Source organism: Petaurus breviceps, unplaced genomic scaffold, assembly GCF_028583685.1.
Source record: "Petaurus breviceps papuanus isolate PSGF00001 unplaced genomic scaffold, PetGlider_PUasm1.0 90822, whole genome shotgun sequence".
NCBI classification, from domain to species: domain Eukaryota; kingdom Metazoa; phylum Chordata; class Mammalia; order Diprotodontia; family Petauridae; genus Petaurus; species Petaurus breviceps.
The window spans coordinates 20,528,583-20,548,598 of record NW_027187351.1 but is presented as its reverse complement, the minus strand read 5'-3'; positions in this window follow the sequence as shown (position 1 = coordinate 20,548,598).

Genomic DNA, 20,016 nt, shown 5'->3' with positions numbered 1-20,016 from the left:
CTTTCTTTCTTTCTTTCTTTCTTTCTTTCTTTCTTTCTTTCTTTCTTCCTTCCTTCCTTCCTTCCTTCCTTCCTTCCTTCCTTCCTTTCTTTCTTTCTTTCTTTCTTTCTTTCTTTCTTTCTTTCTTTCTTTCTTTCTTTCTTTCTTTCTGTCTATTTGTCTATCTACTCATGCAGTTATTCATTCAAATCAACAACATGTTGTTAGTGTCTATTGTGTCTAAGACAGTGTGATAGGTGTTGGGGTTCAAAAGTTAAAATAACCATATGAAAAGCAGTTCATTTCATTAATTAGTTTTGTTTCTTCAAGATTGAACTGACATACAATATTTAAATATAAATGTGAACCAATTTGCATAAGGAGAGACCACTGGAAAAATAGGGATTAGAAAAGGCTTTTTGACAGAAACAGTCTATAAGCTAAGAATTCTGAGATGCAAGTGAAGAGAGAATTTACTTTATCCATGCCACAAAGTTTGTACTTAGAAAGACTGAGTTGAGGAAAAACCAACAAGGCTAATTTTAGTGTAAGATTGTTGAAGGAAAGTAATGTAATTAGTTTCCTCTGTGACAATACAAATCGAAGCCAGATAATGAAGTCATTTAAGTGTCAAAATGAAGTTTTGATAGTCAGATTCACTAAAGACTCTTACATAGGAAAAGTCAGATGTGCCTTAGAAAGATTATATTGGCAGCTATGTCATCAATGCACTCGAAAAATAAGAAAAATTCTTGAGGGAGCAAGACCAATTGCAAGATTACAAATGAGTGATATTGAGGGTAAAAACCATATGGGTAGAGAAAGTGGGAAAAATGTAAGATATTTTGAAGTTACTAACAAAAAAGCCTATTAACTAATAGATTATGGGTGATAAGATTGGGTAAAGGAAAAGTGTTATTATGAGGTTACAAATGGGTAATTAGGGGAGTGGTATAAAGATGGTCGAGAGAAGCAAGGAAGTTGCCTGACCTCTCCCCAATTTCCCTCAGAAACATTAAATCAGGCCTCAACACAGATTCTAAAACAACAAAACCTACAAAAAGAAACAGAATGAAAAAAATTCTAACTTAAGATAACTTAGAAGGACTTCAGAAAAGGTCTGTCTCACTTTAGCAAAAGGGGAGCAAAAGTTAGAGCAGTCTGTGTCTGGATGAGCAAGTAGGAAGCTCTTAGCTACAACACTGATCAGTCAGTGAAACCTCTTGGTCCTGGTTCAACAGGCCAGTTGTACAGCAAACCAGTTGCGTTATATATAGCCCAAGCATGGAAGGCAGATGGTAAGCTCCAGATTCCAGGCATCAAGAGGCACACCTAGGCTGAGCCACCCCAGCACAGTGAACAAGCAGCCAGCACCTGAAACCTAAGCACAAAAAGCAATAACCAGGTCCCTGGACTCCAGCACAAGAGGTTTGAAACATTTCCCCCTGTGCCCTAGGAACTGAGCTCAACTCTAAAAGTCACAAAATAGGCAAAAAATGAGCAGGAATCAAAAAAGAACTTTTACCATAGTTCCTTGTCAATAAACCTACATCCAAAACCTCAGAGTGGAAAAAAAATAGGTCAGAAGCCCAAAACACCTTCTTGGAAGAAATCACAAAAGTATTTCAAAAGCCAAAAAAAGAGAGGTAGAAGGAAAATAGGCAAACGGAATTAGAGGTTTGCAAGAGAGAGTCAACAGTTTGGAAAAGAAAAGACAAAAGTCCGTAGAAGAAAGCAACTGTTTTTAAAATGTAATTAACTAAATGGGAGAAAAAATCCACTCAAGAAAATAATTCCATAAAAAGTAGAATTGGTTACATGGGAAAAGAGGCAAAAAAAACTGACTGAGGAACATAATTACTTAAAAATAAGAATTGGTCAAGTAGAAGTTAATAAATCTGTGAGACATCAAGAATCAGTTAAATAAAATCAAGAGTAGAAAAAAGAAGAAAATGCAAAATACTTCACTGGAGAAACAACTGACCTGGAAAATAGAAGCAGGAGAGATAATTGAAACCATGAGCTAAAACAAACAAACAAACAAAAAGAGCCTAAGAAACATCTTTCAGGAAAATATCAATGAAAACTGTCATGTTATACTAGATCCAGAAGGCAAAATGTCATTGAAAGAATCTGCTGGTTGCCCCCAGGAAGAGATCCCAAAATGGAAACTCCCAGGAATATTTTAGTCAAATTCCAGAATTATCAGTTCAAGGAGAAAATACTCATAGCAGGCAGAAAGAAACAACTGAAACATTGTGGAGTCACAGTAAGTATTACCCAGAATTTAGCAGCTTCTACACAAAAGATCAGACGGCTAGTGAAGTATGATATTCTGGAAGGCAAAGGAGCTTGTATTACAACCAAGAATCAACTACACAGCAAAACTGAGCATAATCTTTCAGGGCAAATGATAGACATTAAATGAAATAGGAGACTTTCAATGATTTGTGATGGAAAGACAAGAGCTGAACAAAAAATTTAATCTTCCAATATAAGATTCAAAGGTATCATATAAAGTTAAATAGGTAAGAAAAAAAAAGCATTACTCCATAAGGTCAAACTATTTTCATACTTATATGGAAAGATGAAACTTGTTACTCTTGAGAACCATTCCTTTATTAGAAGGGGTATACATAAGAGAGGATGTGGGTATAAGTTGGCTTTGATGTGATAATATAAAAATACTAAGGGGCGATAAAAGGATTGTAGTGGGAGAAGAGTTCAGGAGGAGGCAGAAAAGGGTAAATTACATCATATGAAGAAGCACAAAGACCTGTCACAATAGAGGGAAAGAAGGGTGGGTGTTCAGCATTTTTTGAGCTTTACTCTCATCAGATTTGACTAAAAGAGTGAATTACATACACACTCAGTTGAATATAGAAATTTTTCTTACCTAATAGGGAACTAGGAGGAAAAAGGAGAAAGGAAAGGGAGGGGGTGAATAGAAGGGAGGCCTGAAGTAGGAGGTAAAGGGAAAAAGAAAAGAGAGGGGCCTAATTCAAGGAAGGGCAGATTGAGGGAGGCAGTAGTTAGAAGCAAAAAACTGGTGAAGAGAGACAAAGTGAAAGGAGAGAGAAAATTTTAAATGGAGGGGGGGATAAGATAGAGGGAAATACACAGTAATCACCATTGCGAATTTGAATGGGATGAACTCTCTCATAAATGGAGGCAGGTTAAGAACCATAATCTTACAATATATTATTTACAAGGAACATATCTGAAGCAGAGAAATACACAGAGAATAAAGGTAAAAGGCTGGAAGATAATACATTATGTTTCAGCTGAAGTTAAAAAAAAAACAACAACAAGCATATCAATCATGATCGCAAATAAAGCAAAAGCAGTCCTAAATAAAAGAGATAAGGAAAGAAACTGAATCTTGTTAACAAATACCAAAAACAATGAAGTATCAACACTAAGCATAGATGCACCAGGGGCCATAGTATCTAAATTCTTAGAGGAGAAGTTAAGTGAGTTAAAGGAAGAAATACTCAACAAAACTATACTAGCAGGGGACCTCAACTTATCTCTCTCAGAACTAGAAAAATCTTACCAGAAAATAAATAAGAAAGAACTTAAGCAGGTGAATAGAATTTGAGAAAAGTTAGATATAGTGGACCACTGAGGAAAACTGAATGGGGAAAAAAAGGAATATATCTTTTTTCTCAGTAGTACTTGACACCTATACAAAAACTGACCACAGACTAGGGCATAAATCCTCCCAGCAAATGGAGAAAGGCAGAAATACTAAATGTAAATTTTTCAGATCAGGAGGCCAAAAAATTGCATGAAATAAAGAGCCAGGGAAAGATAGACTAAAATTATTTCAAAAACAAATAATCTTATTGTAAAGAATAAGTAGGTGAAACAACAAATAATAAAAACAATAAATTTAATCAGAGAGAAGGACAATAATGAGACAACATACCAAAAGATATGGGAGTCTGCCAAAGCAGTTATTAGGAGAAATTTTATACAACTAAATGTGTACCTGAATAAAATAAAAAGATTTTTTAAAAATTGAACATGTAACTAAAAAAGCTAGAAAAAGAACAAATTAAAAATTTTCAATTAAATACCAAGTTTGAAATTCTTATTATCAAAGGAGAGATCAATGGAATTACGAGTAAGAAAACTATTGAACTAATAAAGTAAAGTGACGGCTGGTTTTATGGAAAAAATATAACATAAACCTTTTGTTAATCTGATTTTTAAAGTAGAAAACAAAATTGCTAATTACAATGATGAAAAGAGTGAATTTACCAATGAGAAAAGAAATTAAAGCACTAATGAGAAGCTATTTTGACCAATTGTATACAAAAATTATGATAATCCAAGTGAAAAGGATGAATATTAATAAAATATGTATTGCCCAGATTAACAGGAGAGAAAATAAAATACTAAACCCCATTTCAGAATAAGGAAATTGAACAAGCCATCAATGATCAACCATGATATACTTAGATCTCAGCAAGATATTGATCTTAGACAATCAAGACCAGGAGTATGAATGCAATTCAAAGCAAAGTATTTTCACATGCTTTGTCTTTTCTTTCTCATGGTTTTTCCTTTGTGTTTTGATTCTTTTTTCACAACATGACTAATGTGGAAATGATGTTTATATAATTATACACTTATAACCCATAGTAGATTGCTTAACATCTCGGAGAGGGGATTAGGGAAAGGAGGGAGGGAGAAAAATGTGTAGCTCAACATCTCATAAAAGTGAATGTTCAAAACTATCTTTACATACAATTTGAAAAACAAAAGATTATTAAGTGGAAAATATAAAAACAAACAAAAATGTGTAATTAGAAGGATAATGGTATCACTAACATGTCTTTCTAAATCAGTACCTCTCTGTGTCTCTGTTTCACATTAAGAAAATAATTGACAAACACAATGGAGCATATTCACATCATTTATATTAGTAAAGTATCTTATGGAAAAGTTGCCTTTAAAGTTATATCACCATCAGTGGAGATGGGGATGGTAATTGGCTGAAATGAGTAATCATTATTTTGAAAAATATATGAATTGTGGACCAGGTGTCACTTTTCTTGAATTGCTGAATATCTGCTGCAAGTATAAGGTACCTATATTTACTAAATCAGTGATGATTCTATGTTTGAGATAATTTGGCATGAGATAAAGGTACAATGAATTGAGTTATAGCATTAGATTAGAAAATGATGGTATGCTTGTTTCCCACCTGATCTTATTTGGAAGACTTCTAGCTTATTCACTTTACAAATAAAGTTTGCTGAGAGTTTTAGATAAATGTGTTTTTTTATCAGTTTAAGGAAAATCCATTTATGCCAATAATTTCAAGTGTTTTTAATAGAAATGAGCTTTATGCTTTATCAAAATATTTTTCAACATCAATTGGGGAAATTACTTTATAAATTGTAGTATATGATTGTAATAAAATACTACTATGCAATAAGAAATGATAAGGCTAATGACCTTAGGGGGGAAAACATGGAAAGACTTGAATAAAATAATGAAGAGTGAAATTAGTTACACCAAAATAACATATACACGCATATGCATATATGCACATATATACATATATATGTAGTGTGCGTGTGTTTGCTATTTGTTTCTAATTGTGGTCATATCTAGGGAAGAGGGGAGATGAAAAATATGAAAAAAGTCATGATAACATGCTTATTTAAAAAGAATAGCAAGTCGTTCATAGTAGATCTGCAGCTTCATGTGCAATCTTTTTTTTATCTTATGTTACATGCTATGTAAATGCTTGCTTTATTTCATAAATGAAAAAAAAAATAAAATTAGAGTATTAACAATGGGACTATAGTTAGCTTTGGAAATGAAATATGATATTGAATTTGACACCCAAATGTACAATCTTTGGTATGAATGCTATGAAATTTGATTTAATAAAAGGCTTGCAAAACAGAGGAAAGCACTTACTCTAAAGTATGATTAAAATAATGCAATATTCCTAGTGTTTAATCCAGAAATGTGTTTCTAAATCTCCTGAATTAAATAATTTTTATGTTGGTAAAAACAAACTGCGGGGCAGGTAGGTGGGACAGTGGATAGAGTTCCACGATTAGCATAAGGAATACTCCTCTTCAAATCGAAATTTGAATGGTTTCTCAGACATTTATTAGCTGTTTGACCTTTGGCAAGTCATGTAACCCTGCTTTTCTCAGTTTTGGCATCTATAAAATGAATTGGACAAGAAAATGCAAACCCCGCCAGTTTCATTACCAAGAAAACTCCAAATGGGGTCATGAAGAGTTGGAGATGACTAAATAACAAAAACAAAACTAGACGAGATGGATTTTATTGTATATTTTTAAAATCATTAGGCATTCTTCTGACCCAGAAAATATTTTACCATGACTTCATTTTTTAAAAATGATTTAAACTATGCTCTTAAAAAAAAGGACAGAAAAAAAATCTTATAAGTAAGGTTTTGTTCTAGTTTAGGGGACTTCAAGCTTCCTTCATCATTAAAAATGAGCATTTTAATGGTTCTAGGAAAATATTAAATTACTATGTGAAATATGTATGTTTATTGAGTTAGAGGAGAAAGATGAACTAAGCTTTCCTTCTAGATTTAGGAAGAAGTTTTTTGCACTTTTGCCATAAGTAAGTGCCAGGAATTTAATTTATCTATCATTCACTACAAACTCTATTTATTCCCTGTAAGTTGCCATTACTAATGGTTTGGGAAACTGCCATACCTTTAAAGAAGTAAATACCTTTAGGCATATGTCAAAACACAATCAATGTAATGTTCTATATTCAATCTATGCATGGTTAAAAAGCTTGAAATCAGAGTTAAATTATCAGTAAAGAAAATATGAAGTAAGAATGCACAAGGGATAATATAGCACAGAAGCATATCTTTTAAAGTTACTGCCCTTGTTTTATTACAAATAAATAGTTTTGTTCTGTACAGAAATTCGACGTACAAATATAGAATCAAAGTCAGAGAAAACATATTTTTCCCTAATATGCAGTATAAAGTACATAAAAACACCAGTAAATATTGCTGCAGGTTTTTAAGTTTTTATATTGAATACACACACAGACACAAACACACACATAAGTTAAATTGTGTTAATTATATTACATTATATTATTTCTGTTCCATAACTCAGAATTTCTTCTTGAATTTGAAAATCTAAGAACAGTGGATCATTTGGAGAGAAAAATAATATATACACACATATAGACATACAATCATGAATATATATACACGCAAATATATCACATTTTACATGTGTGAATAAATATTACATATAGCTATATATTTCCCTACATTTAATGAAGCTCTTGTTTGTATGATGCAATGACTGTCTCCACTCTGTTAGCATTGAGTGTTTTATATCACCTGAAGCTAGGCAAAACAGATATAGCTAGCCTCTTCCCACTCTTCTCCAAGAGAGAAATACATTACTTCCAGGAGGAGGATCCCAGTAGGTTGGGCTAGAGGTCAATGTGCTTTCTAAAGGAATAGGATACAGTAAGCTGAAATTATATCTACCTGATCCTTTAAATATTATTAGTCCAGGTGATATGATTAGGATCATTATAATTTCTCATCACTGTATAACATAATTGGGGAGAAGGGTGTACCCCAAATACCATATACCATCCTACACCACTTTCCCATAAAATAGCAGTTCCAAAATGAACACATGAATTGATAAGTGATTAGTAATGAAACCTATTTATTATATCAAAACTAAAATCTGAGAAGATATATATTGGATTACATAAACCAGACAATACAGAGTGAAGAAGCTCTCACATTGAGATCAATATTATTCAGTCTCCTGAAGTCTCTGGAGCAGTAAAATCGGTATATGGAGATGATGGAGCCTACCAGTTCTTCTCATGTATTCCTCAAGTCTTTCCTTTCAGTAATCTGAAGTGAGGATAACCTCTCCTATCTTCCTTCTCAAATCTGGAAGCAAGAAGTGTTCAATGTGGCTAAAACCTCAAATAAGACATACAGAAGATGAAAGAAGGATAGAGCTCTCCCATTCTCATTAACTCTGCCCTATCATTCATCTTCACCAATGAAGGGAGAGTTCCATAACAATAGACTTTTGGACAGGGGTTATATGCAAATAAACATTTATTTTTGTTTGTCCTTCATTGGTGAAGAGGACCAATGATATCATGGGATTATGTCTTCACTTACACATGAATTCAATTTAATTGAGGTGGAGTTGCATAAGGTCATCAACCTCATTCTCTTTTCCAGAGTCATTGAAGTCCAGTGGCACATTGGTATCTTTGATGTCTCACTAATCTCTTAACCCTCCATAGTGCCCACTTCAGATGTCTTCAAGGTCATTAGAACCAATTTTTCTCATCTGCCCAATCCACTGGTCAGAAGTCGACCTTGCCAATGGGTTTCAGTATTTTCAGTTACTTTCAATCTGATTTAGCCTGACTGCTGACATGATTTTACTGACATGTAGTTGCTCCAAAGGCTATAGCTTCTTGGAGTCACAGGGGATAATTGGGTGATGGCAGATTCCTAACGTTTATGAGCAGACCTGAAAAGGATTTGGCAAGCCATCACAATAGAGATGTTAATCCTCTCTGAACATCCCATATACCCCATATTCTTACATACATACATACTTATACACATATATGCATGTACATATATACACATATGCATGTGTAGATATTTATAATTATAAACATGTATGTAATATTTTTGTAGAAAAGGTAGGGTTTATAATTTATTTTAATTAAAGACAAATTCCTAGTGAATATGTAAAGCCTACAGAATAATAGGATTGAAACCAATCTTTGAAGTCACATATTCTAGTTCTCTGCTTTTTGCAAGAATGCAATATCATAGAATGACAGGAGTATAATCAAAACCATCAAACTTCTGGTCCTTAGCTACTTTGCACCTCTCACACCCTCATCTGAAAAATTCATTAGTTCCTAAAATATTCTAGCAACTAACAATTATATCATTCACATGATCCATATTAAGAATAATAATGTCAATTTTTTTGCAATGTACTGCATTCCTTCCTTATGTAATGATAACATAAAAAGACTTAAGATTTGCAAAGTACTTTAAATTATGTGATTCTCACAATAACCCTTTAAGATAAGTACACTGTTATCATTCCCATTTTAAAAATGAGAAAAGCATTTCAGAGAAAGAAGCTAAATTATTTTCCTGGAGTCACAAAATGAGTATGAGGCACAATTCACACTTCAGTCTTGCTTACTCAATGTTCAGCACTGTAGTCAGTACACCCGGCTGTTTCAGGCCATTGCTTCTTGAATAGACTTGGGTGGAAACATATACTTACACAACATTAAACTTTGTACTTGATTTTGATTGTAATGATTACTAGCTATTCTGTTTTTCATTGGATGACAGTTTTTACTTAACCTTCTTCAGTTCAGTCAATATTGTTCTTATGTTCTTGTTTGACTTTAAACATTTTAATCTATAAGTGACTTCCTTCCAGATAATGTTACGCTACTGCTTTCTCCATACATAAATGCACATCAAATGTCCAATTAAATTAAAAACTCATTCTGGGAAATTGGGTGGAACTATTTTATTGTTTGGGAGGCTAATATTATGTCCTTGTTGAGGAAATGTCAAAGTTGATCTCACCCACTTACTATCTACATTGTAGTCAATAGATTGAGCTGAAAAGATTTTATCCATTACCACATAACTTTTGAAAAAGATATTCAACCTAGGTAATCAGGAGAAGACACAACCGGCTTTAATTCCTATTATTAAAACAATAGCAATAACAATAGCAAAACATGAAGTGATTTGAAGTAATTTAAAACTATATTTAATCATATACTTTGTATCATATTTAACATTTTATGAAATTCGAGATTCATAATTTCACTATATTATGGTATTTAAATTGCAAAACATATTCCTGGAAAGAAGTTCCAACCCTGCATTTTTTAACCAAGATTCTGCTTTAAAAGAAGGAATATTTTGGTCAGTCACTTTACCATTAATGGCAATCTTTAGAAGAAAATTATTCAGAGCAACTACTAAGATTGAAAATTTCTTGTGTAAATGTTTTAAATATGTCTTGAAATTATTTGAATGCATATTTGGGAGAAGGTTTAGAGATAATCAAGTTCCCTACTCTTCTTCTCCAATCTTCTCATCCCAAAAATTTTTCTAATTGTCCTATTATGCCCCAAGATACCACCCTCTTTCCTGTCACCCAGATTTGCAACACTAGTATCACCTTCACTATCATTCATATCATATCTACAATATTTTGTAAATTCACCTTCTACCTCAACATCTCTCACTTATGACTTCTTCTTTTCTTAATGACCACTATCCTAGTTCAGGTGTTCATCACTTATTGCATAGAGTGTTGCCACAGCCTTATAAGTAGTCTTCCTTTCTTCAGCCTTTCCCCACTCTAAAATACCACCATCACCATCATCATCAGAGCTAACTTCAATATAGTTCTAATTTTGTTTCATTCACTATGCTAAGCATTTTACAATGATTATCTTATTTGATACTCACAAAAACGTTGAGAGGTGGATGCTAACAATATCCCCATTTTTTAATAGATGGGAAAACTGAAGCCAACAAACAATAACTGAATTACCCATGATTAGACAGTTCATAAATGTCTGAGAAAGAATTTAACTCAGGTCTTACTGACTCTGGGCCTGGCCCACTATCCACTGGGCCACATAGCCATATAGAAATATTTTCAGTTGACTCAATGAATTTACTAAACTTCAGGTCTGATCATGTAACTTCTTACTAAGTAAATTTATAAGTTACTTCTTATATGTGGGATAAATACAAAGTTTTCTGTCAGGTATTTATAGGACTTCACATTTTATCCCTTTCCCATTTATTTTCAATCTTTTTACATTTTAATCCTCTTCATTCCATGATCCAACTCACTTATTTGTTTTTCCTCAGACAATACCCTGAATTTATTGATTTCCTGCCTTTGGAATGAGGCTGCTCTCTTAACTCCACCTCTTAGCTTCTTTAATTTCCTTCAAGAATCATCTTAAGCTTAGGTCATAACTTAAAAATTGTTAGTAATGTTTTCCTTCTGAAATTACCTTCTGTCTACTGGGCATATATCTTTTATGAACATCATGATTTATATCTCTTTAGGAATATGAAGTAAAGAATTTAACTGCCCCAGGGCAGCTGGGTAGCACAGTGAGTAAGAGCACTGGCCCCACAGTTGGGAAGATCTGGGATTGAATCTGGGCTCAGACACTTAGCACCCACCCAGAAACACCTGGCCATGTAACCTTGAGCAAGTTACTTAAGCCCAATTGTTTAGGGGTGGTCAGATGGCTCAGTGAGTAAGAGCACCAGCCCCAGAGTCAGGAGGACCTGGGATTGAATCCGGGCTCAGATACTTAGCACCACACCCAGAAATAACTGGCCATATAACCTTGAGCAAGTTACCTAACCCCAATTGCTTTAGGAAAAAAAAAAAGAATTTAACTGCCCCAATCTCTGAAAAGGACAGTGTAAAATCCATCAATGAACTCCAAAAGGAAAAATAAAACACAGGGCCCAGTTGTATTTGAATGCAAATTTTAATAAATTTTCAAAGAACAATTAATTTAAATATAACATAAACAAAAAAAAAATAGAAATTATGTGATCATATCAAATTCCCCCTAAGACACAAGTATGATATTGTTTCCTAAACCAGGGAAAGTCAAAAGAGAGAAAAAAATAATTGATTAATATCCTGAAAGCATATTGAATTACAAAATTTTGGGAAAAGAATAATAAGAACATATAAAAGATGTATGCTATATTGCAGCTAAAATTTTACATCGACTGCAAAGTTTAGGGAAATTATAAATAGAATATCTTATATTAATAAGCTGAACAACAAGAATCATGCTATTTGATTAATGCATGAAGAAATGTATTTTGAAATGTATAACATATCTTTTAAAAATGTATGAAAAATCATAGAAATAATTGGACCATATTAAAATATGATGTTACTTATTCAAATCCAGATTCCAGAATTACATGCAATTGGGGTAAATTAAAAGACTTTCCTAGGCAGATGGCAGAGTGGATAGTGTTGGGCTCAAAATCAGGATGACCTAAGTTCAAATTTGGCCTTAGACACTTACCAGCTATGTGATTCTGACAAATCACTTAATCCTGTTTATCTCAGTTTCCTAATCTTTAAAAGGAGCTGGAGAAGGAAAAGGCAAAACACTGAAGCATTTTTGCCAAGAAGATGCCAAATGGAGTCACAAAGAGTGAGACATTACTGAAAGAACTGAACAAGAACAACAAGACTTTCTAGTCAAAGGTAAAGTTACAAACTCCATTGTCACTATTCTGTGATGTAGTACTATACATACTAGCTATAACAATAGGACAAGATAAAAAGAGTGTGGGAATAAGCATAGATAAGGAACAAACAGAATTACCTCTTTTTCAGATCATATTTTAATCAGGAAATAGTAAAATCAACTAAAATTATTCAAAACAATAACTTCAACAAAACGGAAAATGTAATATGATCCAAATCAATAATCATTATGTCTGTATATTATCAACAACAACAAAACAGTAGGAAGAGACAGCAAAGACAATCCCATTTAAAATAACTACAGAACGTATAAAAATACTTCGGAATTTATCTGCCAAGACACATTTAGAATCCCTATTACTCCAACTAAAACTAATCTTTATAGAAAAAAGACCAGTTAGGGCTGCTAGGTGGCTCAGTGAATAGAGACCACCTCTGGAATCTGGAGGACCTGAGTTCAAATTTGGCCTCAGACACTTAACACTTGCAAGCCATGTGACCTTGGGCAAGTCACTGAACCCCAATTGCCCTGTCTTCTTCCCTCCAAGAAGAAAAAAAAATAAAGACCTGTCCTAAATAATTGGAGTAATATTATCATGCATTAGACCATGATAAAATAAGGGGAGGAGGATGAAAACAACGCCTATTTTAAAAAAATGTATTTAATATAATAGCATTCATACTACAAAGAATCACTTAAGAAAATTAGAAAAATTAATTCAAAAATATTTAGATAAAGATTTTAAAAAAGGTCAAATATGTCATGGGAAATAAAGTTTAAAAACTGTATGGAAGGGAGTGAGCATGAGTAAGACGATATCTCAAAATATACTATAAAATATTCATGATCAAAATAATTTGGGATTGATTAAAACATGGCGATGCTTAATATTGTTACAAATTACCTACACAGCATCATAAGCAAAGGAAAATAGGGTTGTACTCAGTAAAACCAAAGATTCAACTAATGGAGTATTGACTCACTGTTTCTCAAAAAAAAAAAAGCTGGGAAAAGGGGCCAATAATATGGCACGCTATCACTTCATGCCACATAAGTTAAAAATCAAATGAATAAACGATTGAAATATAAAAAATATAATCTAAATAATTTAAAGAAGTCAGAGAGAGAGAGAGAAAAAACATAACACTTTTAAGATCTTAGGAGAGTATAAGGGTTCTTATCCAAACAAGGCATGGAGAGAATTGAAAAAGATGAAATGAAATCATCAATATTCACATATATTACCAAGAAAACCAAGAAGGAAAATGTAGAAATATGAAATCCCATTTAAAATAATAGAATAAAATGTAAAATACTGAAGAGTCTAACAGCCAAGAAAAAGCAAGGGGCTATATGAACAAAATTAAAGATAATCTTTCACAAAATAAAGACAAATTTAAATAATTGGCATATATACAAATTGCTCATGGATAGGCTGAACCAATAGATTAAAACTGACAGTTCCATTTGAATTAATTTGTTTAATTATTGCCATGCCAATCAAAGGACCAAAACGATTTTATAGAACTTGAAAAAATAATAAAATTCATCTGGAAAAAACAAGAGGCCAAGAATATCAAATGAATCAATGAAAATAAGTGAGAGAAGATTGCCTTACAGTGCCAGATTTCTAACCATATTTAGAAGGCACTAATCATATAAACAATATAATATGGGGCAGCTAGGTAGCACAGTGAATAGAGCACCAGCCCTGGAGTTAGGAGGACCTGAGTTCAAATCCAGATTAAGACACTCAACTCATGTGACCTTAGGCAAGTCATTTAGACCCCAATTATCCTGCCTTCCCCCCTCCAAAAAAAAAAAAAGCAAAAAACCCCAACAAACAAACAAAAACAGTCTAAGAAATAGAGTGGTGGATGACAGATATTGATTAAGTATGCAAAACACAGTAACACATAGTCATATTAATCTAACATTTGATAAAGCCAAAGATGCATTCTGTTAGGGCTATATTTACAAATATATCTGTCTATATTCACAAAATTGCTGGGCAACCTAGAGAGTAGTTTGGAAGAAAGTAGGTATAGAACAACCTCTCATAATGTAAACCTAAAAAAGCTCAAAATGATTAAATTATTTAGAAAAAAAAAGTGAAAGAGCAAGTAAATTATTTGATCATAGAAAAATGTACTTACAGGATAAGGGAAGATTTTATGACCAAACAAGAGATAGGATAACAGAAATTAAAATGAATCATTTTGATTACATGAAATTTAAATGGTTTTACATCAAAAAAATCCTATTCAGTCAAAATTAAAAGGAAAGCAAGAAACTGGAAAGATAGCATTTTTTTCTGATAAAAACATAATTTCTCAAACATATAAGGAACTGACCCAAATTTATAAAAAAAAAAACCATCCCCCAATTAATAAATGGTCAAAGTTTATGAACATGCAATTTTCCAGAAGAAGTCAAAATTATCTATAATCATATGAAAATAAAATATTTTGGGAGGTAGAGGCAAGGTGGTGGAGTAAAACCAAGGACTTGCTTGAGATTTCCACCAAACCCCTAAAAATACTTTAAAAAATAACTTTAAATAAATTCTAGAGGAGCTTAAGTCACACAATGACAGACTGAAACAAATTTCCAAACCAAGACAATCTAGAAGGTCAACAGGAAAGTTCTTTTGCATTGGGACAGCAATGAAGTACAGTCCAGTATGGGCTAAGCCAGCACAAACAGGGAACTGAATCACTTCTCAAGCCATGAACACTGAAGACAAATTCAAAAGTCAGCAGGAAAGGTCTCTCACCTGGGTCAGAGGAGAACAAGGTCTGGCTACAGCCCCAACACCAGTCTCAGGGCAGGAGCAGTCATTGCCACAGAGGTGGCTGGCTGCTTCTTGAGCTCTCAGCCTACAGATGGTGGGGGAATCAAGCAGCTGATGAGAGGGAAATTTTAGGGATCTCACTGGTGGCTTTAAGACAGAATTCTCTTGCTTTGCCTCTACTTGGATCTGGGTTTCATTACTAGGTGGCAGTCTGGAGTGAGGAGGATTGTTGGTGTGTTGGAGCTTGTGGCAGCAGTGGAGAAGGAATCCTTCTCACAATTCCAAGGCAGAAAATAATGCTTGTGGTTGCCCATAGAGTAGAGCAAAGGTCAGGAAGGAAGTAAACACCTCTCCTTTTATCATTCCACCTTGGCAAAACTGAAAATTTACAGGATCCTAAAATGTCTCTGAAAAGATCTGCACAAAACTCCTGAAACTTGTGGCAAAACACACTCCACTTAACAAAATGCTCAAAAGTGAAGTAATTGATTGGGAAAATGAATAATCAGTGGAAAAAATCAGATTATAGAATATTACTTTCTTAGTGACAAGGTACTTCCTTGATGACAAGGAAGATGAAAACATACAACCCAAAGACAATAAAGTTGAGGTTCCTACATCCAAAGTCTCCAAGAACAATATGAATTGGTCTCAGGCTATAGAAGAACTAAAAAAAAGAATTTTGAAAATTAAATAAGAAAAGTAGAGGAAAAATTGGGAAGGCAAATGAAAGTGATGCAATAAATTAATTAAAAATGAGTCAACAGGTTGTTGAAACAGACCCAAAAAATGCTGAAGAAAATAACACATTTAAAAATAGAATCACCCAAATGACAAAATAGGTCCAAAAAGCCAGTGAAGAGGAAAATGCCTTAAAAATCTAAATTAGCCAAATGGAAAAGGAGGTACAAAAGCTCGCTGAAGAAAATAGTTCCTTAAAAATTAGAGTGAAGCAATCAAGAAATCAAGAAATAATACAACAGAATTTAAAATAATGAAAAAATCGGAGACAAAATGAAATATTTCATTGAAAATAAAATGTTTTAAATTACCATTGGCCAGTGAAATGCAAATTAGAATAACTGCGGTATTATCTCACACATGTTAATTTGGCTAATAAGACAAGAAAGAAAAAAAAAAAGACGAGGGCACACGGAAAAATAGGAGCATCGTTAAATTGTTGATGAAGTGGAAAAGTGTCCCAACCATTCTAGAAAACAATTTAGAAACAAAGTCAAAGGATTATCAAATCATATGTACCCTTTGACCCAGCAATATGACTAATACCTCAATGAGGTACGACTAGTACCTTAATGAGGTAAAAGAAAAAGAGTAAAGATTTATATGTACCAAAAGCTTATAGCAGTTCTTTTTTGTTGTTGTTGTTGTAGCAAAGAATTAGAAATCAAGGGGATAACCCTCAATTGGGGAATGACTGAATAAATTGCAGTATATTATTGTGAAAGAATACTATTGTGCTATAAGAAAGGATAAGCACAATGGTTTAAAAAAGGAACCTGTAAGGACTTATATGAACTGAGGCAAAGGAAAGTGAAGAGAACCAGGAGAGCTTTTTAGAAGAAAAATCAAATGTGATGGGCTTGGATACTCTGTGCAATATAATGATCCAAGACAATTCCAAAGGCCCATGATGACAAGTGCTATCTATCTGCACTAAGATTGAAGCATACTTTTACACTTTTTATTTTTTGCAATATGGCTAATGTGGAAATAAGTTTTGCATTACTTTATGTCTATAATCAGCATGTTGCTTCTCTCATAATGGCTGCCAGAGGGTCTACAGTGAGAGAGAGAATTTGAAATGTATTTTTTTCAAATGAATGTTAAAAATAAATAGAGGACAGAGCCAAGATGGCAGAGAAAAAGAAGGAACTTGCTCCTGCTCTAACCACCTCTAATACTTGTAAAAAAAAGTCTCTAAACAAATATTAGAAATACAGAACCCACAAAGTGACAGAGAGAAGTAGCCTGGCAGACTGACAGGAAGAGTTTATTTCAATGGGCTGGGAGCAGAGCACAGTTCCGCATAAGCCACACCCCAGACCAGCTCCACAGACCAGCCAGAGCAGAATTCAGCTGTGGCAGTTTCCAGATTCCTCAACCCATAAACACTAAAGAGAAAGTAAAAGATTTTTGGGGAACTCTGTTGGAACCAGGTGAGAGAAGTCTGGCCCCTACCGCAGAGGCATCAGAGGTAGAAGTGGCTTCAGCTGCTGTTGCTAGACTGCCTCCTGAGCTCCAGGCCTACAGATTATATGGGGACCAAGTGATCATTAATACGGTAATTGTTCTTGCTTTTATGTGCTTGAATCTTGGTCACAGTCTTGGATAGTGGTCCTGGGGTGAGGAAACTTTGTGTGACAGAGCTTGTTGAGATTGTGGAAAGGTAGTCATCCTCACAGACCTGAGGTGGATGCTGAGAAAAAGCTCTGATAACAGCTGTGCAAAACCCCAGAAATTTGGGATACAGAACTCTCCACTCTGGAAGCAGAGGTCTACCATGACAAAGAGCTCAAAAGTGAATTAATTGGCTGGCAAGAGGAGCAAACAGAGGAAGTGCAATCAAATTCTGGTGACAAAGAAAATCAAAACATAGAACCAGAACAAGACACCCAAATCAAAATTCCAGCATGAAAGCCTCCAAGAAGGGGCAGCTAAGTGGCTCAGTGAGTAGAGCGCCAGGCCCAGAGTCAGGAGGACCCGAGTTTAGTTCTGTCCTCAGAAACTTAACACCCACCCACCCACACCCACACCCAACCCCCCCCCACACACACACAATAGCCTTGTAACCTTGGGTAGGTTACTTATCCCTAATTGCCTTCCGAAAAAAAAGCAAAAAAAAAGCCTCCAAGAAAAATATGAATTTTCCATAGGCCATGGAGGAGTTCAAGAAGGATTTTGAAAATCAAGTAAGAGAAGTGGAGGAAAATTTGAGAAGAAAAATGGTAATGATGCAAGAAATTTATGAAAAGTGAGTCAACGGCCTGCTAAATGAGACCTAAAAAAATATTGAAGAAAATAACACCTTAAAAAATAGACAAACTCAAATGGCAAAGGAGGCACCAAAAGCCAATGAGGAGAAAAATGTCTTAAAAAAAAAAACTGACAACATGAAAAAGGAATTTCAAAAACTCACTGAAGAGAATAATTCCTTCAAAATCAGATTGTAGGAAATAGAAGCTAATGACTTTATGAGAAATGAAGATACTATAAAACAGATCCAACTACTGAAAAAAATGAAGGCAATTTTAAACATCTGATTGGAAAAAACACTGACCTGGAAAATTGATCCAGAAGAAATAATTTAAATAGTATTGGACTACCTGAAAGTCATGATCAAAAAAAAGAGCTTAGACATCATCTTTCCAGTAATTATCAAGAAAAATTGCCCTGACATTCTAGAACCAGAGGGCAAATTAGAAATGGAAATCATTCAGTGATCACTTATTGAATAAGATCCCCCCCCCAAAAAAAAATCCTAGGAATATTTTATCCAAATTCCAGAGTTCCCAACTCAAGCAGTCAGGAAGAAACTGGATGAGTATTGTGGAAACACAATCAGGAAAACACAAGATCTAGCAGCTTCGACATTAAGGGATCGAAGGTTTTGGAATATGATATTCTGGAAGTCAAAGGAGCTATGATTAAAAGCAAGAATCGGCTACCAAGACAAACAGAGTATAATACTTCAGGGGAAAACATGGATATTGAATTAAATAGAAGACTTTCAAGCATTCTTAAAGAAAAGAACAGAGCTGAACAGAAAATTTCACTTTCAAATCAAAGAATCAAGAGAAGCATGAGAAAGTAAACAGGAAAAAAGGAATAAAAACTTATTAAAGCTGATCTATTTACATTCCAACACAAAAAAAATAAGGGCAACTCATGATACTTTTCTCAGTATTAGGATAGTTGAAAGGGATATATATATATATATATATATATATATATGTATATACACACACATACATATATATATTGGTGTGTGTACATACACACAAACCCATATATATGTATGTATATGTATCTATAAATTTGTATACACACATATGTGCAAATATATGTGTATCTGCATATGTGTGTATACATATGTGTAAACATACATATGTATGCATATGTGGCTGTATGTATGTACACGTATAGATAGAAAGAGTGCACAAGATGAGTTGAATATGAAGGGATGCTATCTAAAAAAAATAAGATGTTAGAGAGGAATATATTTGGAGAAGGAGAAAGGGAGAAATAGAATAGGATAAATTATCTCACATAAAAGAGGCAATAGAAAACACACAATGGAGAGGAAGAGTAGGAAGGTGAAAGGGAATGAGTAAACTTTACTCTCATTGAATTTGGCTCAAGGAGGAAATAATGTACACACTGAACTGGTTATCTTACCCTACAGGAAAGTAGGGGAGAAAAGGATAAAGCAGGGATGATAGAAGCAAGCCCAGATTGGGAGAGGGAGAGTGTGTAATGGGAATGTAAATTTTTAAGATCTTCCCTGCCCCTAGGCTAAAGGGCACCTGGAGCCTGGGGTGGGAGGCTTGTTTTTCAGTAGATACTTTTTGATTGGCTACTGGTTCCAGAAGGTTGTTACATTCTCTGAGCCAGGAGAAGGCTATATAAACCCTTATTTGAGGCTTTGTTTTGGGGTTCACTTTGAGAAGTGTTCTGTGATTTGATCAGATGAAACTCTGGGAAACCATTGTAGAGAGCCCCCCAGCTTTGAAAAACCCAGATGTTGATTTAGTATAGATGTAATGGTTGGGAAGTTTGGAAAACTGTCTGTTTGATCTGTTTCTTTGTCTTGATAATTCTGTTTGTATACTCTGAAGTTTGGGGTGCTGACCTTTTTCCCCTGAACTAGGTAAATG